Source organism: Xenopus laevis, chromosome 6S (assembly GCF_017654675.1).
Source record: "Xenopus laevis strain J_2021 chromosome 6S, Xenopus_laevis_v10.1, whole genome shotgun sequence".
NCBI classification, from domain to species: Eukaryota; Metazoa; Chordata; class Amphibia; order Anura; family Pipidae; genus Xenopus; species Xenopus laevis.
The window spans coordinates 33699468-33723584 of NC_054382.1; the positions used below are offsets into that span (position 1 = coordinate 33699468).

General features: G+C 38.2%; 1 long non-coding RNA gene across 1 annotated transcript in view; it reads left to right on the plus strand.

Moving 5' to 3' along the window:
- The first annotated feature begins 925 nt into the window (after positions 1–925).
- Positions 926–24117, plus strand: part of LOC121395022 — a 65413-nt gene continuing 42221 nt past the window's right edge. The window contains exon 1 of the long non-coding RNA XR_005962180.1: positions 926–1092. This is a non-coding gene — a long non-coding RNA (uncharacterized LOC121395022). The remainder of the gene's footprint in view (positions 1093–24117) is intronic.

Genomic DNA, 24117 nt, shown 5'->3' on the forward strand with positions numbered 1-24117 from the left:
CTTTCATGCAATGAAATGGCTGTTGTTATGAATAGTAGGGTATGTGTTACAATTTGGAATTTAATCTGGCTCAATACAACAGAGAAATTTCTGTTACCATAATCAAACCTTTATATGTCTAATGTGGGGGTATGTAGGGTACCCTGAAAAATGTGCATTGTTGGTAGAGATCTGTATATTAACTGTGCTTACCTACGACTGCTCCCCTAACGTTGAGCTCAGTTTACTACAGGTACTGTGTTATGGTATTCTTCCTCTGAAAAAAAGCATTATAATATATTGTATAATGTACCTCTACTGTAAACAAGACTTAACAAGGCATTTTAGTGATTATAATGGAACTCAGAAGGCACTTTCAAGGGACTTGATATTTAAATATTCAATATTTATATATTAAGATACATTACCCTTTGTAATAGGTTTGTTTTATTTTAAATGTACTTGCAAAGAAGATGTGTACTGTTGGGAACTGTAACATAGGTTGTTACAGATCCTTCACTTTTAGCCATTAGTCACAATATGTTCCTTTGATGCCCGACTTCAGATTATATTGCCATTTGGGCAAAATGGTCCCAGGACCTCTGGATTCATGTTTTTATTTTTTGTCTCAGGCATTTGTGTAGCTATTTTTCTGCAGTTCCCTGTATTCACAAACAGCTGAAGAAGTGGTGGTTCTACATCAGCTATATTAAAGTTTTGTGGATGATGGGAGCTGTAGAAATCTTTGCAGTGAATTCTACCCCATCACCATTTGTCACTTTATGCTTATTGATACTCAGGGGGCATAACTTTGGGGACCCACAGAAAAATCACGAGTATGGAGTGACCTGCTATTTTGCTCCCACTGCAGGTCACCAGCACCCTATGCACAAAATTGAGGATGACCACCGAGGAAGAAGACCTCTGTCGGGTCTCCTGTACCACCTGGCCCACCCACAGCTGTGTTCTCGGTAGTTACACTAGAGGAAGCAAAGCAATCAGTGGTATGGTCTGGAAGGCAGTGACCGAAAACTGAAAATTTTTGGCCCACACCTGACCAAAATCTGCCCTAAATCAACCAGATTCTGATCTTATCTCTGACGATGGGGCGAGGTGAGTATTAAAGTGAGTGCCATCCCATCACTAGTAAGGCTGGGACAGTGCGGAGAGGTCTGAGAGGGGGTAGAGTGGTGCCAAATATATGTGGTGCGTTTGACCTGTGGGTTTTAAGGCGACCCACACTTCATAGCCTTTGGAGTTTGGAAAGCAATGGAGAACCAGGGTGTCGGTAACAGAACACAGAGTATTAAAAAACAGTGTAGAAAATTAATTTTGGGGATTTAATAATATAAACAAGCAATTTAACTTGTACTAAACATACATCCATTAGACTCCTCTATGTTGTTTTGCACTGGTTGCTATATTACTGCGAAAAGGGAACATGTAATAAAGAAAAAAGGTCATATAGATAGAAGTCACATGCTAATCATAGTAATCAGAAATAACATTCTAAAACATATTTGAATATTATTTCCTTGATACAAAGGGATTGTTATAATCTGCTTTCTGTTTACGCACAGTGGGGTAAGAGTTGGACAATTTCTAGGTAATGATGCCATGCTTTTTAATTAAGCTCCGAGAGAATTGTTCACAGGTAATAATATTATCTATACTGCACTTTTAAACCTCAAAGGCCTCTCATTTGTGCTCCACAACCTGATTAATCAAAATACAGAAGGTTTAAATGACCAGTACACTATTTTATATTTGTGGATCTGCATGTTAACATCTCATTGGCATTCCAACCTTTATTTAATCTGACTGGACTGTGTGGTTAATATCAGTCGCTATACTTTGTTTCAGAGGGACAGGGGCAACAGAAAAGGAGGAGGGGTATGTCTGTTTGTTGGGCAGGATTTAAAAGCTAATATAAAGGAGAAGGTGATGTTAAAAAATGAGGGGGCAGAAGTCTTATAGGGTGGTTGTTAATGGTACATTCTCTACTTGGAATAAGGTTCTTAGTGGGGTCCCTCAGGTCTCGGTATTGGGCCCACTTTTAGTTAACTTGTTCATTAATGACTTAGGGGAGGGTGTTGTAAGTAATGTATCAGTGTTTGCAGATGACACAAAACTATCCATCCCAATTAATTCCATCCAGGATGTGGCATCCTTGCAACAGGATCTTGACAAACTGGCAATCTGGGCAGCTAAGTGGCAAATAAAATTCAATGTTGATACATGTAAAGTCATGCACTTGGAATGTAAAAATATCCAAGCCACTTATACCCTTAATGGGACTGTACTAGGCAAATTCATAATGGAAACTTGGCTGTAGCAAGCAATGGCAGTCAGCAGCATTAAGGGCAAAAAAAGTCTTAAAAGGGGCATTGATTCATGGGAGGAGCAGGTCATTCTTCCACTGGTAAGGCCCCATCTAGAATATGCTGTACAGTTCCAGAGAAGGGCAACTAAGCTGGTAAAAGTTATGGAAAATCTTAGCTATGAGGAAAGACTGGCTAAATTGGAGATGTTCACACTGGAGAAGAGGCACTTAAGGGGTGATATGATAACAATGTATAAATAATAATAATAAGAAGGTTCTGCCTAATTATTCGGAAGGGTTTTTTTTACAGTGAGAGCTGTGGAGATGTGGAATTCTCTACCTGAATCAGTTGTACAGGCTGATACATTAGATAGCTTTAAGAAGGGGTTGGATGGCTTTTTAGCAAGTGAGGGAATACAGGGTTATGGGAAATAGCTCATAGTACAAGTTGATCCAGGGACTAGTCCGATTGCCATTTTGGAGTCAGGAAGGAATTTTTTCCCTCTCTGAGGCAAATTGGAGAGGCTTCAAATGGGGTTTGAATCAATTAGCAGTTCGGCAGGATAAATAGTTGAAATGTTGAACTTGATAGACGTGTCTTTTTTCAACCTAACTTACTACTGTATGTTACTATGTATTTGAAATTAGAAGATAAGAAGAGTCCAAAAGTATAATAGTGTGGCCAAATTTGCCAGTTTACATGGAATGACTCCTCTGCTGCGGCTGCAATCACATGTATTAGATCTCATGATTCATTAATTTAAAAACTAATAACACCAAAAAGATGAACGTATTGAATGCATATATAGTGTCATTTTAGCCCACACTGGTACAAAATATGTATTTTTTTTTCAGAAGCATTTCTTCAGTTTATATAAAGCTTGCAGTAATTTCAGGGTTCCCCTGCATTCAATTTTGCACTATTCATCAGAGGAGGAAAACTAAAAAATGCAAGGAACATAAGTACCTTTTAGGAATGGCATTAATATGCATAAACATTTGTACGTATACGTATGTATGCTGCACCGTAGCATGCTGCAGTTGTGCTTGTGTTTGTAAATGAGCACTTTTCATTATTCATTACTAAAGGGCCATTCGCATTTATATTGTACCTAAGGATATAAAAATGACATTTGTCTGCACCAGCTCCTTTGTCCTAGATCCTAGTTAACATTAGTGCCCACATACTGCCTTTATTAGTGGCAATAATTCAGTGGATCTATCTAATAATCAGCCCTAATACAAGTGACAGCACAGTGCTGCTTTACACACATTACTTTGCCCTGTGCCACTGTGATGCTACAAATAACATTGTTTGAAAAGAATGGGCCCCATGTATTATCACAAACAAAATTATATTCAGTTGAACAGACAAATCATGAGAGCCTTGTTATATCATTACCCTGCAATATAAGGTTGAATTAGATATTTATTGAAAAATATATGTACTTGAAGTACATTTCAAATGCCTGTAATTATGAAAAGTACCAGGGGAGGGTGCCCTAACACCAATTTTTAGTTCTGCTCTTTTCTGCCTTACAAATTACTTATGGAATGGTGATTTTAAATATGTTTTTGCCATTAAGTAATTATTTGCTAAAACATCCACATACATCTAAGATTTACACCCATGAATCTTCAATAACAGACGTATGTACCAGATGTAATTATGTTATTAATGTACTGGTATGCTACATCCATAGAACAATGTATTAGAGGAGGAAATGGTTAGATAGCAAATCTGGAGAGAACCCGATAGGCTCTTTGCTGTCTATTAGTGACAGAAGCTGTAACCTGTTTTTGGTGTAAAACAATATTTTCTGCGCCCACAATATTTTCAGGCACTGATGACAGAATAGAACCTTAAAATGAATAGTTTTAAGACAGGTGGGAAAGATCTATTAGTTGTAATGCAAAAGGGTTGTTTGATATACAGTAAGTTCAGTTGCTGAATGTTGAAGAGATTCCCACTGGACCTAATGGGAAACAGGGTTCTTATTCTTACCCTGAAACTACAGTCTGTCACATTTCTCAGCTTGAAACTCAGCAGGAAGATCTAAGCACACGGTTGTGTTACAGAATTAGTAAGGGCTCATGATATATTTTGGACTAATGCTAAGCCACAAATGGAGTACACTTTTCAGCACAAAGGAGGACACAAGTTTGCACATTTTCTATTCTGGTGTTTCCTCCCTGCTCTGCATTTAGTCTTTGATACATGGAATATTTCCGAAGTTGCCTCACGAGGAAACTTCAGGGGGACCTCAGAAATCGAAGCGCCGCGAGTGCATTGCCGCAGGTGATTTTTTGTTTTAGCAGGCGGACGGCAGGGGGAAGGCAGTTTGGGGACATTGCCGCCCCGAAGAAGAGGTGAATAGTCTCCAGGCAACTAAATCTCCCTGAATCTGCCCGTGTGCTAAAGTCCTAAGACTTTACTTACCCCTCTGTGCAGATTCTGTGCAGCGGAGTTCATGGCAGCCATCTTCTTCTCTTCGGTAAGCTTCAGGAATAGACTGCGTTACGGCGCATGCGCAGTTGGAGCAATCTTATGCTTTCGCGAAAACTGTGCATGTGCCGAAAGTCACAGGAATTGCCAAAGCGCCAGAAGACCAAAGAGCCGAAGAGGGTTTTTTTAACTTTAGGGTTTAGTTCTCCTTTAAACCCATTGAGTATAATCAACAAGTTTTTTTTTGACCAGGGCAGTGTCAAGGCATATAGCTGTCAAGCCTACTCCCCAAGAAATTACACACACAGTCCAGGATGGATGTGAAATGAGCAGAGCTTTATTAACATTAAAGAAGTTGAACAGGTTAAATAATTAAATAACAACATTACCACCCTGGGAATGCTTGCCTACTCCACTGGAGTGAACAGCCCCCCCCCCTCTGCAATACCGGCCACCCAGTTACACTAAGTAAGTGAAGGCATAAGGAGGCCTCATTCCAAACAAGTAAGCATCTTCTGTGGTTTCCTAATTTCTTTATCTGTTCCATTTAAAAAAAATATTCTTTAACCATATTTGTAAAACAGTCTGATAACTTAAATATTATATAATTGAGGTTTATGATTGTAATTGACTTATGGATACATAGTGGTACCTGTACAGAAAGAATGTTAGGGATGTGTAGTGGTACCTGCATAAAGATATGCTGGTTTTGATCATGTACATATAGGTACCTCACTTTTCCTGCTTGGAAAAAGTGGTTTTGCTATAGGTAGACATGTCTACCCAGTAGCAAGGTGTCCCTGACATTAATTTATGTAGTTAAAAAGAATCACATAACATGATGCAATATGTGTTTTTAGATTTTCCAGTCAACTAGGATTGATTTATTGTCATAATAGCGTGATAATTATTGTGATTATATGCTATAGCAGCATATAATCATCATTTATTTATATAGCGCTGTCAAGATACGCAGTGCTATCATGTATATGAATTAAAGTGAATCATTATGCACAGTAAGGGTTGAGTGGTTGTAAGCAATGAATAATATTCAACACAGCAGTGTGATAATAGACTTATGAGATCGACACCATTTGTATGTGTATGTACATAGTACTTTATATATAATCTATATAAGGTCATCCCTTAAACCATTTTGGATTGAACATTGACATAAACTGAATCTATTACAATGATCTCGAGAAGCAAACAATAACATGTCCTGCAAATTAGTTTCTGTGTATTTATCTATAATTTTTATCTATGCAGTCAGTATAGTGAACTGGTGAGGGTTCCTGGAGCCTGAGTGGGCCAAAAACTCTGTTTCCTTTGTTCATGGTTACCTTGCATGTCACCTAAAACAAGGTGAGAAACAAGGAGAAAGATTCCAGTAAAGGGTGAAATGTTTTTTAATTCCCATATTTGCAATCCAATAGGACATACTGTACGCAGGACCGCCATCAGAAATCACAGGGCCACATACGACAACATTTCCTTGCGCCCACCGCAAGCCCCACCTACAGGTCCGCCCACCCCACAGGTCCGCCCCCCACCACACAGTAAAAAAACAAAAAAAATATTGGTGGCTAGGGTTCCCACATGTTAATAAAAAATAAAAAGATATTGATGGGCAGGGCCCCCCATAAAAAACATTTGTGGCCAGGGCCCCCCATTAAAAAATATTGGTGGCTAGGACCCCCACATAAAAAAAAAAATTGTTGGCCACCCCCCCACATTAGAAGAAAATTGGTGGCCAGGGCCCCTTAAACGTCCATATCTTCCCAAAGTCAGCAGCTCTCAGAAAGATGGGGGGCCCGGCTAATCAAGTAAGTGTGGCGTGGCCAGCCCCCTTACCCTCGGGCCCCCTACAACTTTCCCCCCTGTCCCCCCCTGATGGCTGCCCTGACTGTACGATATTATAAATATAGTTTTAAAAACTAGTGGTGAGCACAACTTTCCCTTGTTTGTTATAGTTCTACAAGAGCAGTGACCAGCTCCATGTTGTAGCTCCCACCCTCTCCAACTATAGTCAGGTGATCCCACTGGTGTCTAATAAAAGGGCAGCCAAGTTTGGGAGTTTTACTTTGAAAGCAGCTAGTAAGTTGCAGGTAAAACCTAGTCCCTTTGTAAAATGTATAATGAAGCAATAGAATTCTTAATGAATCAGATGAAAATTAAGCGTAGGACTGGCCAGATATGGGATGACTTTGACGTAGTTGGCCAGCTTAAATATATTGCAATATATGGACAAACAATCCCTGTTTTGTTTAAAGGGTAAGGCATTTTTCAGTAGCAGTATGCACAAAATGTCTCTGTCTTAAATATATTGATAATGGGTTGAGTGCAGAGGAATCTTGTATTTGTCTATATATATATATATATATATATATATATATATATATATATATATATATATATATATATATATATATATACACCAAGATGAATTGACAGCAAAGGTTTCAGCAAACAAAATGTAGGTTTATTGGTTCCAACGTTTCAGTTCCACACTGGAACTTTCATCCCTGCCTCAAAACTTCCTTGGAATGCCATCAACTCACCTTGGTATCTAATTATTTGGACTGGCACCAGGTTCTATTTTTGGCTAATGGTATGTGCTCTGCCTGCATGTTAGATATATATACAGTTTATATATATATATATATATATATATATATATATATATATATATATATATATATATATATATATATATATATATTCTGTTGGAGTGATCCAAATTACATAAAGATGACATTCCAAAAACCCAATGTCCCAAGCATTCTGGTTAACAGGTCCTATACTTGTAGCATGCTAGATACTATTTTAATAACACCCTTATGTTATATCACAGTAATGCAGGCAGGCTGTTATCAGTTCATCTTTATTTCTCACACACACAGAGACTCGATTCCCAAGGCGGCACTTTTTTGACATCCTTCAAAGCACTTCACTGAACACAGTTTATGCAAATAAATAACACCTAGGGGGTTATTTACAAAACTCTGAATGCAAAAATCACGAAAATTCAAAACCAGACAGGTGGCAACCCTAATTGCACCTTACATTCAAGAAGTCTTTCTACTTGCCTCTTAGTACAGAATTTCTGCTACTTTTCATCCTCTTTAAGTTTTTCCATCCTTTTTTTAGGTAAGAAAAGAAGCAGGTGATTTTTGCTCAGTTGCAGACATTGGAAGTGGATTAAATATGCTGACTCTGGGAATGCTTTACTACCTTTGGCAGGGTGTATAGAGAATCCAGCACAGGCAATTGAGACAAAAGAAAACCAACAGATTTAAAGAGATACTGACACCTGAAATTAAACTCTTTTTTTACATATATCATAATATTGCCTTTGAAAGCAAAGTATAACTTTGCCTTAAAGTATTTGCACAATGCTTTTACATTACCTGTCTGATGCCCCATGTTCCTGTATGAGGGGGCTGCCATATTTGTGCAGCAGGAGTCCGTTAGCATTAGAAACTTTAACTGACAGGCGGAGATGGGACAGTCAGGTTTCGAAACTTCAACTAACAATTACATACAAAAACAAACTTCTCATCAAAAAATAATTAACATGACCTATATGTAACTTTTAATGTACATTCATATTTTAAAAAGTAGTTTTTTAGTGTCAGTATAACTTTAATAGTAGCAGGTAGTACCCCGCACTATACAACACTATGCACATCATCAAAATAGCAGCAAATCTGCATGTGTAATACTACGTTGCCCCACTTCACTAACATATAACACTCAATTCATTTATTTCCTGGTAATTATATAGCACAGATACATTTCCCCCGTGCTTGACAGAGATTATACAGTACATCATTCCCTGTTCTAGTGACAGGGCCTGAACTAGGGGTAGGTAGAAGAGGCATGTGCATAGGGCGCAAAGTTACGGGTGTGCTGGGTACAAACCTCTCTGGCTGGCTGCACCTAGTCTGTAGCCCTCCTGGTCTCCTAACACCTAGTTCACTGTTGAGCTTCTCCTCCCTCCCCTGCCCACGGGATGTCACTGTGGAAGCATGAATGTGCTCACATGCGCAGGGTGGGGGGATTATTAGAGTGAATTGCCTTGGGAGTGCTACTGGCGTGGCCTGGCCCTTCATAGTGAAACTTACAATCTAAGGTCCCTATCACATTCACAAACTCACACACAAACTAGGGCTAATTTTATAAGGAGCCAATTACTCTATGTTTTTGGGGTGTGGGAGGAATCCAGATCACCTTGAGAAAACCCATGAAGTAACTGGGAGAATATACAAACTCCTTACAGATAGTATCCAAGATGGAATCAAACTCAGTGCCCCAGTGCTGCAAGGCTATGCATTGAGCATCATGCTATCCAATTAAAGTTAATTGTTGGTTGTTTGATATGGGTTACTGGATCTCAGAATCTAAATCGCCGGCAGGATGGCAATCGGAGCACTTAGTTTTCCAAAGTCACCGGAAGTTTCCTCATGAGGCAACATGAAAACGAAGCGCACCGATTGGCATCCCGCCGGCGATCTACATTCTAGCCGGCGGGAGCTTATTTCTGTGCCCTTATGGCTATGCTTATCATCTCAGCTTTGGTGATTAAGGCATGGGGTAAAATGCAATCACTACAGCTATGTTATTACTGAAAATAATCAAACTCATGCACCAAATTTCAATTAAACAATGAAATGGTATGAATAAAATTAATTTCAATGGAATGGTATTTCATATTATCAGCAGAGCATGCATGCAAAGCGCTTTCACTTTATGTCTGATCCTGTTTGTGAATGTATTGTTTGTGTATGATCTACATCCTATAAAATGACTTTTATAACTACAGATATGGGACCTGTTATCTAGAATACTCGGGACCTGGGGTTTTTCAGATAATGACACACCAAAATTTGCAGCAGAGCAGTCCAGTGTCTTTGAAGAATCGCACAGGATATGGATAAAAGGTCTTTATTTTAACATCCGATTAACTATCTAGTGTCGCGTTTTGTGGCTACACAATTCCTCAGAGGTCTCTTAGTGACGGACTTGGGCGGCAGCACCTGGGTCACAACGAGGACAGGGTAAGACTCGAATTACATCACATTATACTCCAATCACATTATATCATTAAGTGATTTTTTATCTATTGCGGGGAGTCCGAGAGGACGTGGTTAATTATGGAATCCCAGTGTAGGGTCCGGGCATGAAGCACCCGGACCACAAGTTTTGAACGGTGAGCAGCGTCAAGGGTACTTAGAGATTCCCCCGTTTGGGTTGGATTCCCCGTGCCAAGAATTAGATAAATCTTATAATTTAGAAATAGTGCTGGATTGGAAGCAATGGGTTTTTCAGATAATGAAGCTTTCTGTAATCTTAAGTATTTAAGTATACTGAAAATCATTTAAACATTAAATAAACCCAATAGGCTTGTTTTGCCTCCAGTAAGAAGTTATTTTACCTTATTTATTTCTCTATGGGAGACGGCCTTTCCGTGATTCGGAGCTTTCTGTATGATGGGTTTCTGGATAACGGATCCATACGAATATCTCTTATTTCTCAGCATGCATTGTTTTTTGATTTTATGTTTTTGAAAATGTGCTCACCTCACACAGTTATTACTGTATTAAATAATTGGTCCCAGGAAACAATACAAAATAATTTCCATTAGAAACCATTAAAGTATCTACTTAGTTACTAAATTACATATTTCTACCTTTCTTGTTGTTTCTATTTATCTACTTCTAATGGTAAAGGGAAAGTGAAATCCATAGGGCCTATTTATGAAGCTGTTGAAATAACAGCAAATTTTTATTTTTATTTTAGGCTATGTTTAAAATGTTAACATAATAAAAAAACATTTGTGCAAAAACTGTGTTCGCCGTTACTGCTTTATGTTAGGTTTTTTTTATACAGCAATTTCCACCAGAATTTACTTGCTATCTACCTTTTTTTATATTAACTTTCATAGTTTATGTGAGGTTTGTGTTTATGTAAAATAATGGCTTCAATGACAGTGATAAAGAAAATACTCCCTTTATGTACACCACAGCTACTTCTTTCTTTTTAATAGATCATTGCAGGGATTGCAAACGGTGGACTCAAATCTTGCATATGGAGAAATACAAGATTTATTACTACTACATCTATTTTACACAACTTTTTACACCAGCTGGTGTAAATAATTTTACAAAGCTTGTTAAGCATGGGCAACTCTAGATGATAGAACATACTGTGTAATTGTCATTTCTGTGCATTGGTTTGATATACAAGAGAAAATACAAGTTGCAAGCAGTTGGTATAATACAGTTCAGTCCAGTGAGAACTTCTAAAAGAGGATATTATAGAAGTTTTGCAATGGAAGAACCTTTTATTAAACCACACTTTGCACTTGTATAGGTAGAAGGCTATATGCAGGCAGCAGCCTAATGAACATCCATATAATCAGATGGTTCATTCTTTGACTCTTCTTATGAAACATGAGATGAGAACATGTGTGGTCCAAGCCCAACCTGCAGGTTTGAGTATTTCTACCAAGTGCAGAAAGATTCTGGCAGACTTCTCTGTGCAGGGTGCATTTGGTTGACTTTGTTTAGGTGCAATCACTCACTTACAGAGCAAGGTAAATGACAATTGCTACAAAGTTCTTCTGAGTCATCACTGTCCCCCTGTGGTGAAACTTTTTTATCCTGGTGATTGCATACTGTTCCAGGACTTCAGTGTCTATTTACAGGTCACAGAATGGTTTAATAAGCATGAAAATGTTGTAAAACAAATGCCAAGACCATCTGAGCCTTCAGACCTAAAAACATTGTAACAACTATGGGAGATTCTGGCTTGGATCCTAAAGCTCCCCATAGACGCGACGATTCTTCTTGCTGAATGACCGATTTTAGGGAAGTCCGACCAATCCTTCGAAATTATCGTGCGGTTAGTGGGATTCGAAAAATCGTACATCTTACGATTTTTCGTCCGACATCTGTCAGGAAATTGATCGGCCAGGTCAAAAAATCTTTGTCGGTCCCAATGCAATCTATCTATGTTTGCAGGGCCAAGCAGGCAGCTCCCCTTTGTTTTCCTGGCAAATTGGTCTTTTTAGTTGATGGTAAATTCGTACGATTGTATGATCGTTCCGAGTAGATCGTGGTCTCATGATCAAGATCTGATCTTTTAAAAATCTCAATATCTATGGCCAGCTTAAGACAGTGTTTTTATCACCATAAATAAGATCATCTGATGGAACAAAGAACACACAAAACTTGTAGAGCATTCCAGGCACTTTTGAGATCTATGCCAACATATATTAAACTGCTTTGGTGACTTGCAGTCGCCAGAGGCCTATAAATTTGGGTGATGAAATACTGTATTTATTCTAGTCCAACAGAAACCAATTAGATATTTGTTGCTATGAATCAATATGCTCTGTAAAAACTAACCTATGACTTGCTGGTCAGGGTCCTGGAAAACTTTTATCCATTTTACTATATATCTTTATTAATGTCCATGTTTTATTTGGCAGTTACCTGTGTGTGTATGTATAAATATAGTGTATGTATCTATTCATCTCTTATTGTCTTGCTGTATCATTACACCATAGTTGCCCCAAAACACTTGACTAAGAAATCATTAAAGTCGAAATGATGGATCCCATTCAAATGTGGTAAGTGGTCAAAGTTTATAAAGTGACTAGAAAAGACAAAACAAGGGGAAGTGTGCGTATAATGGCACACATGAAGATACAATTTGGGTTTTTGGAATATACAAGTGGAATTCTGGTGCTAATAAGACAAAAGGATAGTAATTAAAGATATTAATTAAAAGTAAATTATTCCACTTTTAACTGCATGTTTTATTTTTTTGAAGTGAGCGATCCCTTACACTAAATTCATTAAAACTCCAGTTCGTTTTGCTATTACTGTATCATTTATAGATTATGCCAAATATATTGTGTTGTTATATATGGATAAAAATAGTTATCCCCATTAAGTGATCCATCAACCAATCAATCAATCAACAGTTTGCACCACGCCAATTTATAGTTTGTATACGTTATCGTAATTTACTATTCGTATAATAAAAAGTGGTAGTGATAAAGTGAAAAGTGGTAGAAGACACTGAATTACTTAAACAGGGGTGTATTCAGAAACTACACAAAGTATTTCATTCAACCAATAAAAAATGGGACTATCCTTTAGTCTCCAGTGGTAATTTATTTTCATTCAAAATTCAAGGCATTCACCTCACAGTTTGGGTTCAAGCTTCTCTTTAATAACTGAAGGAACTAACAGATGCGACATGGGACAAAAACAATAAGAAACCTTATTGGCTAGGCCATGATAGGTTCCATTTACAAATCTTTTCTACATCTGTGTTTTTGAAGGGAAATGTCATAATATTGCTAATCAATGAAAACTCTGGCAGGATCATTTGTCAAGCACAAGCCAGCATGACAGCTGTTTCAGACAATCCCTTTCATTTTCACACTCTCTTTTTGGGTCAAAACACAAGATACCATCAGTTTTGCCTCAGGCTTTGCTTGTTCCTTTAAAGACATCCGCTATTTTAAATTCTTGGATTCTTCAGGATACTAGAAGCATAAAGTTGCATTTAGTTGTCCATTTTCTGGCCAAAGGGAACACAAGGGCACATAAGAGGATCCCAAGAAAGGGTAAAAGACAAAACAAAAAGCGAGAAATTGTATGTAGCCTTTAATCACTGTAAAGTGTACACAGTAAAATTATGTTGACAAAAATAGAATATCTACCAAACCATCTAGTGGCCACCAAGCATAAGGAAAATGCAAAAAGAAACTATTTGCTTAATATGTTGTATTTTTATGGGTTATGTGAACATCTACAGTATAAAATTAGAATCATATTTTCATATAAATTGTATTTTGGGCACAACACAAAATCTTTTAACCTGTACTTTTCTGGTTTAAAACAAATGTGTGTTTCATTCTGGACCTTTGTGGCAGTTTACATAGAAACAACACATTGAGCAGGGAACAATGAAAATGCCATAAGTTTGACAGCACAAGACCGTAAGTCAAGATATTAGGGGTTACGACAGACCTGACATAGATTCATCACACAACTGCAAAGTGTTTTCTGTCTGGTGTAATACAGTTTGTATGTTGTCTGCTCCCTCAGTTACACTCACCATCTGTGCTATTTGCATATTCTGTTGTATGTTTATGCCCTCTGTGGGTCCCCATTCTTGTGCCTGGTGCCAATTAGCAAGAGATTATTGATAGGTTCATTGCATGGTGCTAGGCAACAGGTATGTTGCAAATGCTGATGAGCAAACTAGCGGTAGAATGATGTTTAACTGTGAGTGGCATCAGACAAGCCAAATAGGTCATTGCTTTGATCATAGAATAAACTGTATTTTCTATTGATATATATACCTCAGCATAAACATTAGATGTTAGGGTTATTTGTACAAAGTACTTGTACTATTCCTTTCATAGCATAGCAATAGCAGAGTTAACAGTTCTTTAGGAGGAATAGTACAAATAGGAGGAATGCGAGGAACCAAAGGTGAGGAGCAGCAAGAGAAAACATTTTTAAATGGTAGCTGGCAGTTGATATGGTTGGTATGAAAAGGCTATGGCTTTGGGCTGAATGTACACAGGGGCAGGACCATATGAAGATATGAAGGAATGTGATTTACAGCAAATTAAGAGAAACATTTAGTAAGTTATCTTTCACCTAACAGGGGTTCACAATAAATTTTATACTTTTATACGGTTTGAATTTCGTGCCCCTGCGCATGACGTTATCACGCCGGCGCATAAACCAGGAAGCGCACCGGCGCGCGCGCCATAGAGGAACTGGCAGAGCAAGGGAAAGGAGCAGCGCAGCCGGCGTCCACGCCGAAAGAGCGGCGTTGGACCCCGCTGCCCACTAGACCACCAGGTTAAGGTTCCCTTACAAAGAGAATGTATCTTTGAAAGCCAACATATGATTGGTTGCCATCGGTTACAAGACATGGAACAATCTTTGGATCTAATTCCAGCACTGCTAGATAACCTGAGAGGAAGTTTCTATATGCTGTAGAAATGCTTCTTCCTAAGTTGCAATCCCACATTCTCTGTAGACATTGCATGCATGCAATACTGCCCCTCTGTCATTGGAGTGATTCTGGCTTCAAGTCAAGCCAACTGAAAGGATTTTAATTTGTATGTGATGCATTTTATGACAGGAATGCACAAAATAAATCATTTTAGGATAAGGCTGAATATTGGTCCTGAATGGGGCATACTTTTCAGAGTTTCCAAATAGAGCCTGTAACAATAGGTGAAGAAGACTTGAGCCTCAACAATCACACACAAACTTCATATTAACATTAACCACTGGTATTTATGTAATCCTGACAATTGTAATTCAAACTTGCATCCAATTTCACAAGTTGCACACACTTCTTTTCAGTAGGGGTAGAAATTAGTCACCCGACGACAAATCACCTCTTCTTCGGGCGACTAATCTCCCGAAAAGCCTTCCTGCTGGCATGGTTGTTGTTCCATTTTTTTTTGCCTGAGGTTTAAGGTGGTGCAAATCGAAATTGCCAGTGGGATGGCACTTGGAGTGCTTTGTTTTCCAAATTCGGCCTAGTTGCCTCAGGAGGTAACTTCGAGCGAAAATAAAGAGCTCCGAGTGCCATCCCGTCGGCAGTTTAGATTTGCACCACCTTAAACCTTGTGCAAAGAAATGGCAAAAAATAACCATGTTCTTGCACTTTGCACACTTCCTCCTGTTAAGCACCCATAGGTAAAGGATTTTGTGCACCAGACTTCACCCACAAATACATATTTGATTGGATTTGTGGGTTGCGGGCTGGGGGTTGAAAGTGGGGTTACTCTTGGATGCCACCCAGCTAGTACTTCATTTAGAGCATCAATGAGTAAAATATGCAGCATGACTCTGTACTTACTGTGATGGACCCACAGTGAACATAGGTATCCACTTATGTGCCATTCACAAAATGTAAGCAGGAGTGTGTATGGATGCAAGTTGTGTCTGAAACACTGTCCCTTGAGTCCCAGCATGCTTCATTCTGTGTGTTACTACTAGGACTAGCAAAGGTGCAAACAACACAAACGGTGCTGTTTTGCTACACTGGAGACCAGAGCAAGTGTATCTGTTGTGTGTTTATTACATAGTGAGCCCTATCCCCCAAAGCCATATAAATAGTTAACTGACCATCTGTTTATGTGCCACAGTTTGGGGTTATTTACTAAAACTCTAAATGTTCTCATTATTTTGTTAAAACGAATTCAACCAAACTCCCATCCACAATGTTACCTTATTTATCAATAACATAATTAGAAAAATTCAGTGCGGGAAAAGACTCAATAAAATCGGGAAAAAGTTTGATTCGTACAGATTTTTCGCCGGAAAATTTTTTTTCATCATCCCCCGAAAACTACAAATTATTATACAAAACGCAGTGCAGATCATGAAATCTTCCAATTATAAAAGGGACATCTGCCATTGATTGACTAATAATAATAATAAAGTGATTCAAATATTTCATTTCATCTAGGGTTTGACTTTTTGACTATTTATTATGATTTTAAACTCATTACTCATAAATATTTTTTTTTTCTAATTTTAAAATGTCAGTGTTCAGACTTGTATTTGCCTCATCCGTATTTAGGTTTCCTTTCTGTTTTAGATGGGGATTTCCACTGATTGGCAACACAATAACCTCTTGCCCTCCTGCAGAGATCCCCTGAGCCATCTTTTTCATATGCACAAGAGAACATATGTGTACCTCAAAAGAACGTCTCACTCATAGCAGTAAGGGACACGAGTGGTTCCCTAAAAGTGTCACATCTTTTGACATTCTAAGATTCATTAGCTGGTTAATGAGCCAGGGATAGATACTACTGACAGAGCCCTGTCATTAGTGGTTTATACACCAATGTAATGCAATGGAAGTGTGATAATAACTGTACTGTTAAAACATGATCTCTAGGAAGCATTTGGTTTAATCTCTGTGATTATTCATCTCCTCTATTTAAAAAACTGTACTGTATTTTGGTTGTTAAAATATATTGCATTCCAGCTTTAGAAGAAATGTTGTAAAAGATGCTAAATACAAGCAATTCAAGACCTGAAGGAGATTGTTGACACAAGCAGGGTGCCAAAGAGTCAGCTGACAGGAAGTAATGGATTCAATGAGCTCAGAACATAATTCCACTATAGCAAGGGCCAGTCAGTCACTTTTTAATCATCCTTTTTACTGTACAATAAAACATGAGAAGCATAAATACTGTATGTCTTTACACCGCAGTGAAACAATTTGGCTTGACAGAAGCCCTGGAATAAGGAGGTGGACTATCACTGTGCAAAATACATTTGTGCTATACTAAGAGGATATAAGCACCTCATGTGGAAACTTTAAGCTATACATGTTCAAATCGATCCTCTGAGCCAAATATAGAGTACCATTTCAATTATACATGTTGCCATTTAGGCAAAATCTATTCATGGCTCTTTCAGCTTCCAAACTAAAGGAGGCCATACACAGGCAGATTTTTTACTTCCAAACGACCGATTCCAGAACTTCCGATAATATCGGTAAGTTATTGGATGATTGATGGTATCCGAATGATCGTCGGACGAACGATACGATTATATCTGTTCATATAATCGTTCTCCGTGGATGGCATTCAAACAATACGATCATTCATTGAAGAACGGTAAAAGAATGCCCATGTATGGCCACCTTAAATCTGATGCCCAATGAGATTAAGATTCTTTCTCCATCTGACAGTAGAAATTGAAACTGGGCAGGCCAGGACATGTTTGCCAGAGAACCAGTGGATGTCCCAGTGAGCCCAGATCTGGACAGGCCCCAGCCAAGTACAAAACCCTTTCTTATTTCTACAGTCTATATAATGTATAGAAGTGAGTCAAGCAAATCAGTCTTGAAGCAGTGATGGCAGGCAAGCGAGTCAGTCTTAATGCAGGGATGTGGCAGGCTTGATAGAGGTTGCTCTTTTTTCTGTTGAAACAGACCACATGGAATTTCTAAGAGAAAAAAATGCTGCTTGCAAAGGTGCAAATTTAGCTTTGTATTTGTAACAGGCAAAAAATCATGCTTATCCTCACCTATAACATATTTATATTGTCAACATTTAAATGTTGTGAGTCGCAGTCCTAAATATCAAGTTCTATTATGGACCTAGGATGCCTAGTCTGGCACTGAGACTAGGACAATATGTGACTAAAGGTACAGCAAGAACTAAATGAATGTAAGTTTGTATCTATCTATTTATCTATCAATCTATCTATCAATCAATCAATCAATCTATCTTCTGTCTCTGTTTCTTTCTTTCATCAGTGTATAAAGTTTTACCAACCAACGCCCTGTAAATGTCAACAGCATGTAGAACAGTAAAACCACGGATTTGCAATTCAATCAGGGCGTTATCTTTTATCTAACACAATTATTGCATGTTGGAGAAAGCTTACTGATCAATATTAATCACATCACAGGTGTAATGTGATTTACAAAGTAATTGCAATTAGCAGTAATCTCTAGAGAAATGGAAAGTGTTTTAATAAGTCAATGTTTTGCTGCAACAGAAAGCTGACAGTAAAGTAATATATAGACGAAGGGAAAATTAAAGGGACAGTGAACAGATAGTATATACTCCATTTTGTAAAGCAGGTGCTACATTAAACATTAGTTGTAGAATGTTGCCTTTATATTTTATATTTATCAGATGGAAATATTAGCTTCACCAAAGTTTTAAATCTGCTTGCAGATTCTGCCTTGCAATGAAAAGATACTTACTGGGCCTTGTTTCTATAATATACCTGAGGGTCATTTACCATGATGTAGAAAGACTGCACACAGGAGGAACAGGAGGAGGGTATTTGGTTGACATCTTTTGTAATGTCCATAGTTTGTGTTTCATTCAGAACGTGTAAGCTGGGGAGTGCTCAAGTTTGTTTATACCTAACATTTTACTAAAATTAGTTTACAGGGGTCCAATGATCTCATGTGAGCTGTGCCTTACACATAATTTTCAGTCCTTGGGGTAGACCCTAATGGATGCCTGTACTGTAGTATTGGTAAATGAGTCCTGTTTTTTTTTTTTTGTTCCTTCTTGTGTGCTTCTGTCCATTTCACATATCACAATATTTTATAGTGTAGCCTTTTAGGTAGGGATGCACCGAATCCAGGGTTCGGCTTTTTTCAGCAGGATTCGGATTTGGCCGAATCCGAATCCTAATTTGCATATGCAAATTAGGGAAAGGGAATAGTGTGACTTTTTGTGGAAGTAAAAAATATTTTCCCCTTCACACCCCTAATTTGTATATGCAAATTAGGATTCGGTTTGGTATTCAGCCAAATCTTTCGGTGGTGGGGGGTTCGGCCAAATCCAAAATAGTGGATTGGTGCATCCCTACTTCTAGGCCCAGGCCTAGGAGGCAAAAATTTTAGGGGTGGCATACTACCCAGCTGTATCTCTAAGGAGCACTGGCGATGCACAGCTCCCTAGTGCATCAGTGTATTTTCGCTCAGGAGTAGGGGTAGGGGCTGGTAGTAGGAGTAAAGGTGGCCATACATGGGCCGATAAAAGCTGCCAACAGACCATGTCGGCAGCTTATTGGCCCGTGTATGGGGCCCCCCGACGGTCTTCACCGATCGAGATCTGACCGAAAGTTGCCCATATCTCGATCGGATGGGACGAAAAATCCCGTCGGATCGCGGCCGCATCTATGCATCTAGGGCCCACTATTGGATCAGCCCGATATTGGCCACCTCAGGGTGGGCATATCGTGGAGAGATCCGCTCGTTTGGCGACATCGCCAAACGAGCGGATCTCTCCGTGTATGGCCACCTTTATTTGGACGGGTGGGATCTAGGATCTAGCACATAGGGGCGCAGCAGAGGGAAATTCAGCCCTGTGTGCCTATATTAGTTAAGCAAATTTATTTTCTATTTTGTAACTCTAACTAATATTTTATTACTCTTTTGTGCAGGACACTTGTACACATAATTATAGTTAATGCTCACTTCACTAGATAACATTTTCCCCAAAAAAATATTTTTTTCATTATATTAGTACATTGTCATTTTTATCAATTTCTTTATAGTGTATTAATTAAAAAGGAACTGGAATACTATAAGGGTATAAGTAGCTGCAAATTTTCTCACAGCTAATTGCTCACATTGATTATTTTCACTGAGAATGTCTGGAAGCTACCAATACAATGAAAGACACTTTTCACTGCAGACCATTACAATGTAAGCATCTTCTTTGAAGCACAATGTGGATGCCTTGTACAAATTGAAATAGACTCTTTGACATGATCACAGACAGAAAACAACTCATACAGGATGTAATTGACATTCACAAAGGCAATAGTAGGCCTTATCTGCTTGAAAACAGCTTGCCTTCGGCAGTGCAGATAATTCTTATCCTGATAGTCAACGCTATGGAATTACAATGAATAAGCTGAACTTTAATAAGTTGCTTGTGTCTGTTATGTTGTATAAGTTAGGGCTTTGAACCAACTTCTCAACATTTTCCCACATCTATCAATTATTTAAAAAAAATTGGTAACGGACCTTGAAATATTTTGCACTTAAATGTGTAAAATTATTTAGCACAAACTGAAATGTTTCTTTGGAATTATACATATAAAAGATTCCACTGATAACATTACTAATTTTTATAAAAGAAGGAAACCAGATCCACATAAATTGCATTCATAACTTGAAGGTTGTTAGGCTGATTTGGGTGTATGTTTGCATAAAACAAACCAGCAAAATTTATGGAATATGAAAACTGAATTATTTCACACATTTCTTCCAGTTGCCAAGATTGTGCAATGTAATTTTGTCATCTGTGAATTGATGGAGTGGTAGAAGGCCATGGAATAAGTACTGTTTTGCCTTAAAGGGGTATTCACCTTTAGATTAACTTTTAGTATGATGTAGAGAGTGATATTCTGAGACAATTTGCAACTGGTTTTACATTTTGATTATTTGTAGTTTTTGAGTTATTTAGCTTTATTTTTCAGCAGCTCTCCAGTTTGCAGTTTCAGCAATCCAGTTGCTAGGATCTGAATTACTCTAGAAAACATGCATTAAAATGAATAAGAGCAGAAGTCCCCAACCATTTTTTCCCATGAGCCACATGCAAATGTAAAAAGAGTTGGAGAGCAACGCAAGCATAAAAACAGTTCCTGGGGATGCCAAATAAGGGCTATGAATGGATATTTGGTGGCCCATTTGTGGACTGTCTACAGGAAGCTCTGTTTGGCAGTACACCTTTTTTATGCAACTAAAACTTTCCTCCAAGCCTAGAGTTTAAAATTAAGCACCTGCTTTGAGGCCACTGGGAGCAACATCCAAGGATTTGGTGAGCAACATGTTACTAGGGAGCCACTGGTTGGGGGATCACTGAATAAGAGACTGGAATATTAGTAGGAGAGGGCCTGAATAAAAAGTTAAGCAATACTAATTAGCAATAACAATACATTTGTATCCTTACAGAGCATTTGTTTTGGGGTCAGCAACTCATATTTAAATGTTGAAAAAAGTCATACTAAGAAGGCAAATGAATAAAAAAATATTTAAAAAAATGAAGACCAATTGAAAAGTTGCTTAGAATTAGCAATTCTATAACATACTAAAATAAAAACAAAGGTGACCCATCCCTTTAAAAGAAGATCCGGTTCCCTGTGACGAATTAGGTGCTTATGCAACTCATCTGAGTTTCTCATTATGTTAGTTAGATGCTATGGATACAATCTGGATTGTAAAAAAGAAAAACTTACACTCGCACACCCTGGCCGTCCAACATCAAACAAATCCCAGGTGCTCGATGATAGAGGAATTGGACAACCTCAAAAACAGCGTAGACACAGAACACACCGGAACAACATGGGTAATTCTAGCAGGTTTAACCTTGCTCGTTTATTGCGGATGCAACGTTTCGGGGCTTGAGAAAGGGGTCACGCCCCGAAACGCTGCATCCGCAATAAACGAGCAAGGTTAAACCTGCTAGAATTACCCATGTTGTGCCAGTGTGTTCTGTGTCTACAATCTGGATTGTCACAGGACAATTCATTCATCACTAAGATTGCCCTTGGCAACACTTAGCAATATGCAGATGTGTCTCCTACTGCAAAAGAACTATCCTCTGCCTTTTCTGGGTGAGCCCAAGACTTTATTTTATTTTGTAATATAAACCAAGGTCTTCCAATTAGGTGTATGTATGCACTTCAGCAAAGAAGATGAGTTCAGACAATTATCTGCAAATAACATAATTTTAAAATTCACTTCCTTACAAAAGCAGGGTTCTCTCATGCTCCGTGTCCCCTGCCTCTCCCAAGCTTGTGTTCTAAATGTATAGCAGAACCATAACGTACTTTCCTATAAAGCAAATGATTGAATACATAGATCACATTTGAGATTATTTTAAACTGTGGTTGGTAATTTCTTTTTCTTATGATCACTGTACCCAGCTATGGGGGATATTTATCAAAGAGTGAATTTCTATGGGATTTTTACATTATTTATCAGCGTATGAAAGTTCATCTTTTGATAAATATGCCTTTCAAAATCCCATAGAAATGAATGAAGAGTGGCGGAATTTCACTCTAGAGGACTGTGGTAATCTCTAACTTCACTCTTTGATAAATATACCCTTATGTTTTATTAAAACATAAATGGCTCCTAAAGTTTGGCTTGAAGATGCTGTTCTAGTGCAGGTCATATCATGTTATATATTATTTTGTTACTATTTTACGAGAGGAGGATCTTCACAAAATTCTCCTAAAATTGTTTAATGATATGTATTCAATGGAGTTGTAGCTCTGGATCTTCTAGACATAAAAGGCAATTAGTTTGTAGTTTTATTACACCCTTTCTGAACTCTGTGACTCAAACACATAAATCATAAGCAGTGATGAGAGAAATAAGATGTTGTAATTTGAATGTGTAGAAAGCTGTTCTTAAATACTGTAGCCGCTGCTGGTGACTCAGCTTACAAACTCTAAACTAATGTTTAAATATGGGTAATATGTAGTGGAAAAAAGAGACTCTTAATTTGGCCATAAATGTACCAATAATGGTTTTGTGCAAATTTCTGATCATATCCATTTAGTGTGCATATTGGTAGGTTTATGCTTGAAGAGTTAATCTGCCAATGCACTATATCTGCCAATGTACGGTACATCGGCGGCATAAGAAGTGAAGAAACGTTGCAGCTGTATACGGTATCTGTCTATTTGGCCTGCAGCCCGATCGGCCAGGTACTGTGCAGGCAGGGTTGGACTGGGACATACTTTTGGGCCCCTTAACACGCCCCCGGCCCCAGTGGCAAAGACTCAGATACCTCAGCCCCCCCCCCACTCCAGCTGCAATCCCCCCACCCGTGCCTACCTTCTGTCAATAAAGTCCAGTTAGATCAGATTTATTATTTGTTCTAATAAAGCCAACCTGCATTATCAATTTTGAGTGCTGTAAATGTGATCTTTTATTTGATATATAATAAAAACTCATATACTTTGAAACCAGTTTCTGCATGAATACAAGGAGGTGGCTGCCATAGTTCTCTCCTTGCCATATTTTTCTTTTAATGTTTTAACACTATCTAATGTAATTTAGCTACATGTTATATAAATGTACCTCAGTTAATATATAAAAAACGAAATGAGCTCATTATAGTCATACATTATACATTATAAGCTCTACCTAACATTCCTTCAGTATATTGTTATTTAAATCACAATAGGAACATCCAATTATATACAGAAATGAATGCTTTCATTGCTGATTTCCTCCTACCCTCCTAAAACATATGTGTGAAAGTTATAGAGACTAAGGGGCAGATTTACATAGGGTCGAATATCGAGGGTTAATTAACCCTCGATATTCGACTGCCGAATGTAAATCCTTCGAATATCGAAGTCGAAGTATTTAGCACTATTCCTACGATTGAACCATCAAAGGAATAATCGTTCGATCAAACGATTAAATCCTTTGAATCGAACGATTCAAAGGATTTTAATCCATCGATCAAAGGATTTTCCTTCGATCAGAAAATTGTTAGGTAGCCTATGGGGATCTTCCCCATAGGATAACATTGGCCTTGGTAGGTTTTAGGTGGCCAACTAGGGGGTCGAAGTATTTTTTAAAGAGACAGTACTCCGACTATCGAATGGTCGAATAGTCGAACGATTTTTAGTTCGAATCGTTCGTTTCGAAGTCGTAGTCAAAGGTCGAATTAGCCTATTCGATGGTCGAAGTAGCCATATTCGACCATTCGAAGTATTTTTTCTTCTATTACTTCACTCGAGCTAAGTAAATGGGCCCCTAAGACTGTTAGCTCCGTTCAACTAACAGTGAATTCTTTTTT